General features: G+C 29.4%; 1 long non-coding RNA gene across 1 annotated transcript; it reads right to left on the bottom strand.

The window, feature by feature from the left end:
* Positions 1-360: 360 nt before the first annotated feature.
* On the bottom strand, positions 361-4715 carry LOC105164501 (uncharacterized). The gene is made up of 3 exons (XR_848039.3): positions 4587-4715; positions 4430-4482; positions 361-744 (listed from the first exon to the last, which is right to left on the bottom strand). It is a non-coding gene; the product is annotated as an uncharacterized LOC105164501 (long non-coding RNA).
* Positions 4716-7623: the final 2908 nt, after the last annotated feature.

Genomic DNA, 7623 nt, shown 5'->3' with positions numbered 1-7623 from the left:
CAAAAGAGAAAAAAGAACGAAATAAAAAATAGATGGAAATAAATTGCGTCCAATAAGATTTGAACCTATACCAAAGGTTTAGAAGACCTCTCTCCTATCATCCTTAATTCTCTCATCTCTTGAACCTATTCATCCCAGATCAAAAATCGAAACTACCCCCAAAAGCAAAAAATTCTCGATTGTGAGACACATTACAATTTAATATTAAGAGGGATGATTTAAAAAAAAAAAAGTCTTTATATGTACTCGCTAAATATAAATAGGAGCATGATAACAATATTACTGATGCCTCACAATAACAATAGCAAAATTTACTTATGCCCATCATATATCATCAGCGATCGGCAGCCTTTCGTGAGATTATGACAAGATAGTAATTTTAATTTTTATTTCAATACAATACATTTCATTAACTGCGTAATACTGATTGGTGCAAATAATTCGATTGGGACTGAAGATGCATATATTGTACTAAATTAATTAGTGGCAAAAACAAAAAAAAGATACTACAACTTCTTTTCGACCTAGACGAAGCTCGCTGACAATATTATATTTTGGTTCAATGCTCTATATATATGTCTTCGATTGCAAGCATATGCATATTCAGCTAGCACTTAGTTTATTGGTTACGATCTTCAGCAATTGTTAACAGTGTTTGCCCTTGCCAGGATCATGGGATGTGTTTGCTCCACCTTCACAGTAATCCAGCATGGCGCTCGCGCTTATCAGCTCTCTCATCATCACCTATCCAAGAACCATGCATTTAACCTCTATTGATTAGTATTTAACAAAACGTTTCCCCAAAAAAAAAAAAAAAAAAAAGAACCCGTTAAAATTACTGCATATTTCATCTGAAGTTAGAATACTTAAAATAATTACATAAATGGTCCATTATATTTCTATTGAAAATCATTTTAGTCCCTCATATTGATCATGTCCGAAGCTTATATCTTTAAAATTCATACTTTATTTCAATATTCCAGTCCCTTAAATTTGAATTTAAAATTAAAATTGATTTTTAAAATATTTGAATAAACGAGTTCTTAAGTTTGTGTTTATGATGGATTACTTTAATCTCTTGTCTTCATTTTCTAACCTTATCATCCTTAAAGTTTTTCTTTATTTCATTTCAGTCCTCGATCGTTCAGCTTTACGGCAAAATAATTGCTGGAATCTGGTCATATGACTTGCATCTAAAATTTCAGGAGTAAATTAAGCATTGTACACATATTCAAAAACAGGTTCATGTAGAAACTACTCTTTTTTTTTTGAAAAAAATGGAATGTAATAATAACATAGCTCCCTGAAAATGTAGAACATGGAATTATATATATGACCAGATTCCGGTGACTCTTTCTAGATATATAAAACAAAAATTGACTACATTAATAAAGAGATTATCTATGACAAAATATCAAAAGACAATCTTAAAGTTGTCATTAAACTAAATATATATCAGGTGACAATATTTCATTTTCTCAGATTATAGTTATCAATGAGAGAATTCTGTATAAAATTGTCATTAAAAAATAATTAAATGTAGTGAAACAAATAACTATAATTATTTTGCAGTGAAAATTTTATAAATAATTTTTTTCCGTAATTCTTGATGGTGATCATTTTATAAATACTATAAAATGATGAACTGATGATTATAACAAATATATACATATATATTTTTTAGAGGATATATATATATATATATATATTGCTGCTTAGTAAATATAACTAATGACAACATTCAAATATTTTTTGAAGTGAGTGGTAAATTTATATTTAACAACAATCCATAATTTTAACAATCATATACTAATTATCAATATAAGATAACTATATCTAATTAATAACTACTATTAAAAAAGAACAACTACTATTAAAATAGTATAACATTCCATATGTTGGTGGAGTTTGAACCCACTAATTTAAAGTCATGAGGTTTCAACTTCGCCAAATTAACTAGGCCTTATTAGTGACAGTATTCAAATGTACACTAAGTTTCTTTTCGTATTAGTGTTCTTTTTTCTAGTGATTTATGTCGCTCAATATATATAATTAGTAAAACTTGAACATTGTTACTAAATAAATGTCACTTAATTTTCAATTTGCTTATAGCACAAAGCCTACTTTTAGTACATTTAGTAAAACTTGGCATGTGGAGAAATAATAGGTAAAGTCTTACATAATGAAGAATGAGAATGGAACGGTCGGACTTTCGACCGCATTAGATAGGACAGTTCTTATTTTTTGCCCCAAATTTTATAGGTTGATACTTATAATCTTAAAATCCTAAAATTTTGATACTTTTGGATCCTATACCTCTAAGTGTTAACGGCAAAGGCAAAAACTTAAAAAATTGTAAATTATAAATAATAAAATTATTATTAGAAAATTTAGTTTTAGTATTAGGAGTTAATTTAGTGAAATTACAGAAGAGGATCAAAATTATCGAAATTTTTAAATTTTAGAAGTATTAGTGTGGATGGATAAAATTCGAGATCAAAATTAATAACCATTCTATTTAATAAAATCAAAAGTGCTATTTTGCCAATGAGAATTGAAGAAAATAGCTCCTTCTTAATATAAGAAATGATCTCTCCATTAATCTCCGTCTCATTATTTTTCACAAACTTGTTAGAATCTTATTCCATTAACAGTAAGTACTAGTACTTACTCAGTCTCCTATATTTTTCACTGGACAAAATTGTATTTTTTTATCTTCTAATCTTTGTGTACAGTGTACGCCATTCTTAGGATATACAATTATTATGATGGTAAATTTAGGAAGAATAGTAGTTTTGATCTCATAAATTAGGCCAGTTTTTTTCTTGGTCTCTTTTATTATGAGATGAACAGTTTTAGTTCAGTATCTTTTAAAAATTAATATTTTTGGTCCCCATTCAATGTTTAATCTATAATTTAACAATGCAGAAAATGTGGCAAACACATAGCTGTTAAGTATTTCTAGCTAGAGGGAGAATTGATGCATTTTCTATCTAGGGACCACTTTTTCGGCAAAATATAACTACATACATTTGATCGAAAAAAGAAAACAAATCTTCAAGAAAATTGGGACAACAAAAAGGAGCATTTCTCTCTTATCTCATAAAAATCGGATCCCACCCTTTCTGTATTTGTATAAGTAAATTCAAGTACAAGCACATGCATGTCTTCAATATGTGAATCAAGTAAGTTAAGTGGAACATCCATATGCTAAAAAGAAGAGCTAACTTTCCCTTCAGTCAAAAATACTTAACAACCGCATGCTACATCATTCAATTGTAGACGAAAAAATAAATAGGAACTAAAAGTGCTAATTTTTATAAGTTACGGGACTAAAAATAGTAATCCCACAATGAATGGGACTAAAAATACTAATTTCCTGTAAATTTAGACCATTATATTTTTAATTTTTAGTCTATATATTGGCCTAAAAAAAAGAACTTAATTTTTCTGAAAACTCATCACAGAGGCTTACATGACCAAAAATTCGGGTTTTTGTCGATGGAGATGGAAACCACATGCTTTTTGCGTGTGAAAATTGAAATTGCTACTCATTAAATTTATAGGACTAATATTATTGCTTCCTCTTAATTTATTGGAGTAAAATTCAGAAAATAGGGATTCACGTAGGTGGTAAAATTTCAATATTTATAGGTCGTATGGGAGTGGTGCCAATTTTAATCCTATAAATTTGATGAGAACTACTTTTAGTTCTCACATATACATATTTCAAACAGTATATGAATTTTCCATCTTAAATTGAAAGAAGTCCCCAATTTTTTATCTTGTGAGCGGCACGTGATCAAATTCCAACCGAATCTGACAATACCAAGGAGCAATGTACAGAAATTGCATAAATTCAAAATATAATGGTGTAAATTTGTGTTGCAAGCGGTCAATGGTGTATTACTAATCTTATTTAAAAGATTTTATAAATTTTGATACATCTTATAATATGTTTTTAAAGTTATAAGTGCTAAATTTTATTATTTAAAAAATAATATTATGGAGCTTATAAGATGTTAGTAACGACGAATTTGTAATTAATTAATTTGAAGAATATTTTTAAGATCTTATAAATAAGTTAACAATCGCGTACTTTTTTTTAAAATAACATTTTATTTCTAAAGTTTATAAATTCTTTTCTGAAAATATTACCAAAATGTTTTGTAGCATTTTATAAACTCTTAAATATGTTATAAAATGTTTTAAAAAACTAAGCTCACCCAAACACTTGTCTGTAAAATGGAGAGAGGGACAAAGAGCCCTCTTACATATAAGATCCTCGACTGACCCCCGAAATTAGTTACATGTTTTTTTGGCATCTAATGTATACATACCCCATGTTAAAAGAATTTTTCTGTAAACAAAACAAATGGCGTATGTTTTATATTAAATGCAAATGGATTTACTGATGTATATGTATTACCTTGCGTGGGAGACTTGGGAGGGTTTCGACACCTTTGAGGTTTTCACTTAACCCTGTCCAAGAGAGACCAAAGTATTCATGCATGTTAACTAAATCAGCATATAAATGTCAATAAGAAAGTGCTAAAAAATCTCACAACAATTGAAGATGAATTAACCTGAAGATGAAGATATGAAGAGCAAGAGGAGAATGAGAGCTGTGATCTTCATTGTGATGAGGGAATAATGTGCAGAAATATGAATTTGTTTGTTTTAAGATTGAAGCATATGGGCATAGGTTACGTCCTTTTATTCTTGGAGAAGTGGAACTGTGCCAGAATAATACATATCGTGGATATCGCTCAAAAGCTTTGTTGAAAAACTTTTTGGAGCTCCATGCCATTATGAATCACCTCAAAGTCAACTATCATACTAACGTAGGGAACTTTATGTAATGAAAAAAATGAAACCTACTCATCAAATATCACTACGTTTGTTTTTATTTTTAATTAAATTTTAAGATGAGTCGAAAGATATTTAATATTTGGGCTTGTTAGGAAACATCTTATGATGTTTTTGACACCGTCCACCAGCAGCCTTAAACAGCGCCGAACGAGGCTTACAATATAAAATCCCAATGGTGGAGATCCATTTAAATCCATTTTCTCTCTCTTCATATATTGCTGCCGTTTGAACCCCGTTCACTGCCGTAGCTACACCATCAGATTCCTCTCATCCTTGCGAGCGTCTCTATACCACTCATTCATATTTTTTGTTTGTGTTTGGGTTATTTTGTTGTTCGAGAAAGTTTGCACGGTAGTCTTCCATTCCTCCATCTATTCCTCCACTATTCGACCAACTACTATTCGACTCTCCTCATGAAGGCGAACATTTTCATACCACCATGCATCATTATTTTTTTTTTAAATTTCAAAAAATACGATTGGACAATGAATAATGAGTTTTGTATACAAAACCAAACATACAACCTATTTACACTATTGTAAGTTATGTCAAAAGACAAATTTAAACATTAGACTATTTGGAATATATTTATTTATGTCTATTCTCTCTCTATTTCTATGAAACATAACAAAACACTTCAAAAATAAAATCAAGCATAACGATATATTTTTTCAGGTTTTTCGGGTTTTGTTGGCCAAGACCGTCGCGATCGTGGTTTGGTATACAATCATAATCAGTCATTTGACTTTTTCTCATAATATTGGAATGTAAAATTTGATTCAAAATTACATCCTAAATTCAATTATATATTGAGTTGGTCAAGACTGCCCCTTCCAATTAAAGGTGGGGGTTCCACGATAGATCTAATCCCCCAATTTTTTTTGCCACCACTTTTGTGAATCGATTATCTAAGGAAGAATTAGATCAAAAATTAGGATATATCCTGGGAAATCAGACTTCCATCAATCGAAGAGAAGCAAATCAAAGGCTTTCATAAAAATTCTCGTAGAATCGAGAATGAAGTTTTCATTCTGTACATGCAAGATCATGAATTAGTAACTTCATCCAATTTTTCAAAAAAATCCCAATTGTCTCAAACTTTCCATTCGGAATAATAGGATCAAGATCAAACCTTATTCCATGGTATTTACATGATAGGATAAATGCTTTTTTTTTTTTTACTCAATTATGGTTACTAATGTGATTTTGGTTCTTAAAAAATTTAATCTTGCAATTTTGGTTCTCAAATGTAAATTTGTTTTTGACATTTTTGGTTCTTTAACTTTCTTGTTAAATTTAATTGAAATCTCATTTAAAGTGGAAAAATTATTATATTCCTCCCATTTTGTTTCAATTTATCATCCAATGCATCCATTTTTCCAATTTTTTTTCAAATTTCAAAAGAGAATAAACAAAAATAAATAAATAAACTTAAGCAAAAAAAAAATTTAAAATTTATTAACAATTTTCCTATTATTGAAATTTTTTTGTTAAGATTATTTAGAAAATTTATTGCTGATTTTTTTTTTAAATACTTTTGAAGTTTGAAGAAAAATAGAAAAAATAGATACATTGGATTACAACTTGAAACACACCACAAAATAAATAGCAATTTTTTTCACTTTAAATAAAATCTCTATTAAATTTAACTGAAAAGTTGACGGAAGGACAAAAAATATCAAAAAAATTAAAATTTAAAAACTAAAATCACATTGACGATTATGTTTGAGGACTAAAAATGCATTTATCCCCACTTTTATCCACAGAAATGAATTTGTAGGTTTACACTGTTTACAAACGAGCCCTCATTTGAATGTACAGTTGATAAACTAGCTCTTATTCTACGTCACGGAAATTTACTATAACAAAATTGATGTGAATGATGAGGATTAAAAGAATATCCTTCGGAGCATGTAAATTTTTGTGTTTTATGTTTATTTTCTTTTTTTAGTTATTTTTTGTACAACATATTTTGATATGTTAATCGATTTCCTATCAAAACGCTATATCAAAATTCATCATTTTATAATCTTAACTATCATGATGACACGTTACAAATATAAGAATAAAAGTAGTGTATGTGAGTAAAACTCCAAATTTTGGACACATGCGTTGAAATGTCACTTTAATGTTGGCCATGATGATGTTTGACTTGTGTTTGTTGCATGGTTCGGACAGAAGTCACTTTGGATGGAGGAGGATTTGAATTTTGAAGGTTCGCCAGGTAAAAGTCGTTTCCACTGTTGTTTGTGAATACAATTAGGAGACCATCATAGCTGGTGCCCGTTACATCAAAAACCCAATTTATTTTTCTTAGTTTCTTTTTTGATTTTCTTTCTTCCTGAGCAGTAATACAATTTTACCTTAAATGCTGAAAACATGCAAGAAGCGCAGTGCAAAATTTGGTCTAATTTAACTTCTTGTGTTTTTTCAAAAAATTGAAACCCCTCATATATTTTTATAATAAGCAAAAATTTCTTGTGTTCGGTAAAATTTAGTGTAAAAATGCCCTTTCGTTAGAAACTCATGAAAGGTATATGAAATGCACGAACAATGCAATTTGAGGAGTGTTTTTGGCATCGAATGATATTTAATTTGTTAAGGTCCATAGTGATTGGTTTGGACCTAGGATGGGCCGAAAAGATACTAACTAATAATATGGGCCCAAAAGCAAGTGTGCCCCCAGGCCCATAAATCACTACAAAATACGCGGGATTTGAAGTGGGTTTAGGAACGATGTTTTTATTCTTT

Source organism: Sesamum indicum, linkage group LG6 (genome assembly GCF_026168435.1).
Source record: "Sesamum indicum cultivar Baizhima isolate 11 linkage group LG6, ASM2616843v1, whole genome shotgun sequence".
Classification (NCBI taxonomy): domain Eukaryota; kingdom Viridiplantae; phylum Streptophyta; class Magnoliopsida; order Lamiales; family Pedaliaceae; genus Sesamum; species Sesamum indicum.
The sequence above is the reverse complement of the archived record's forward strand: the minus strand, read 5'-3'. Positions and strand labels throughout refer to the sequence as shown.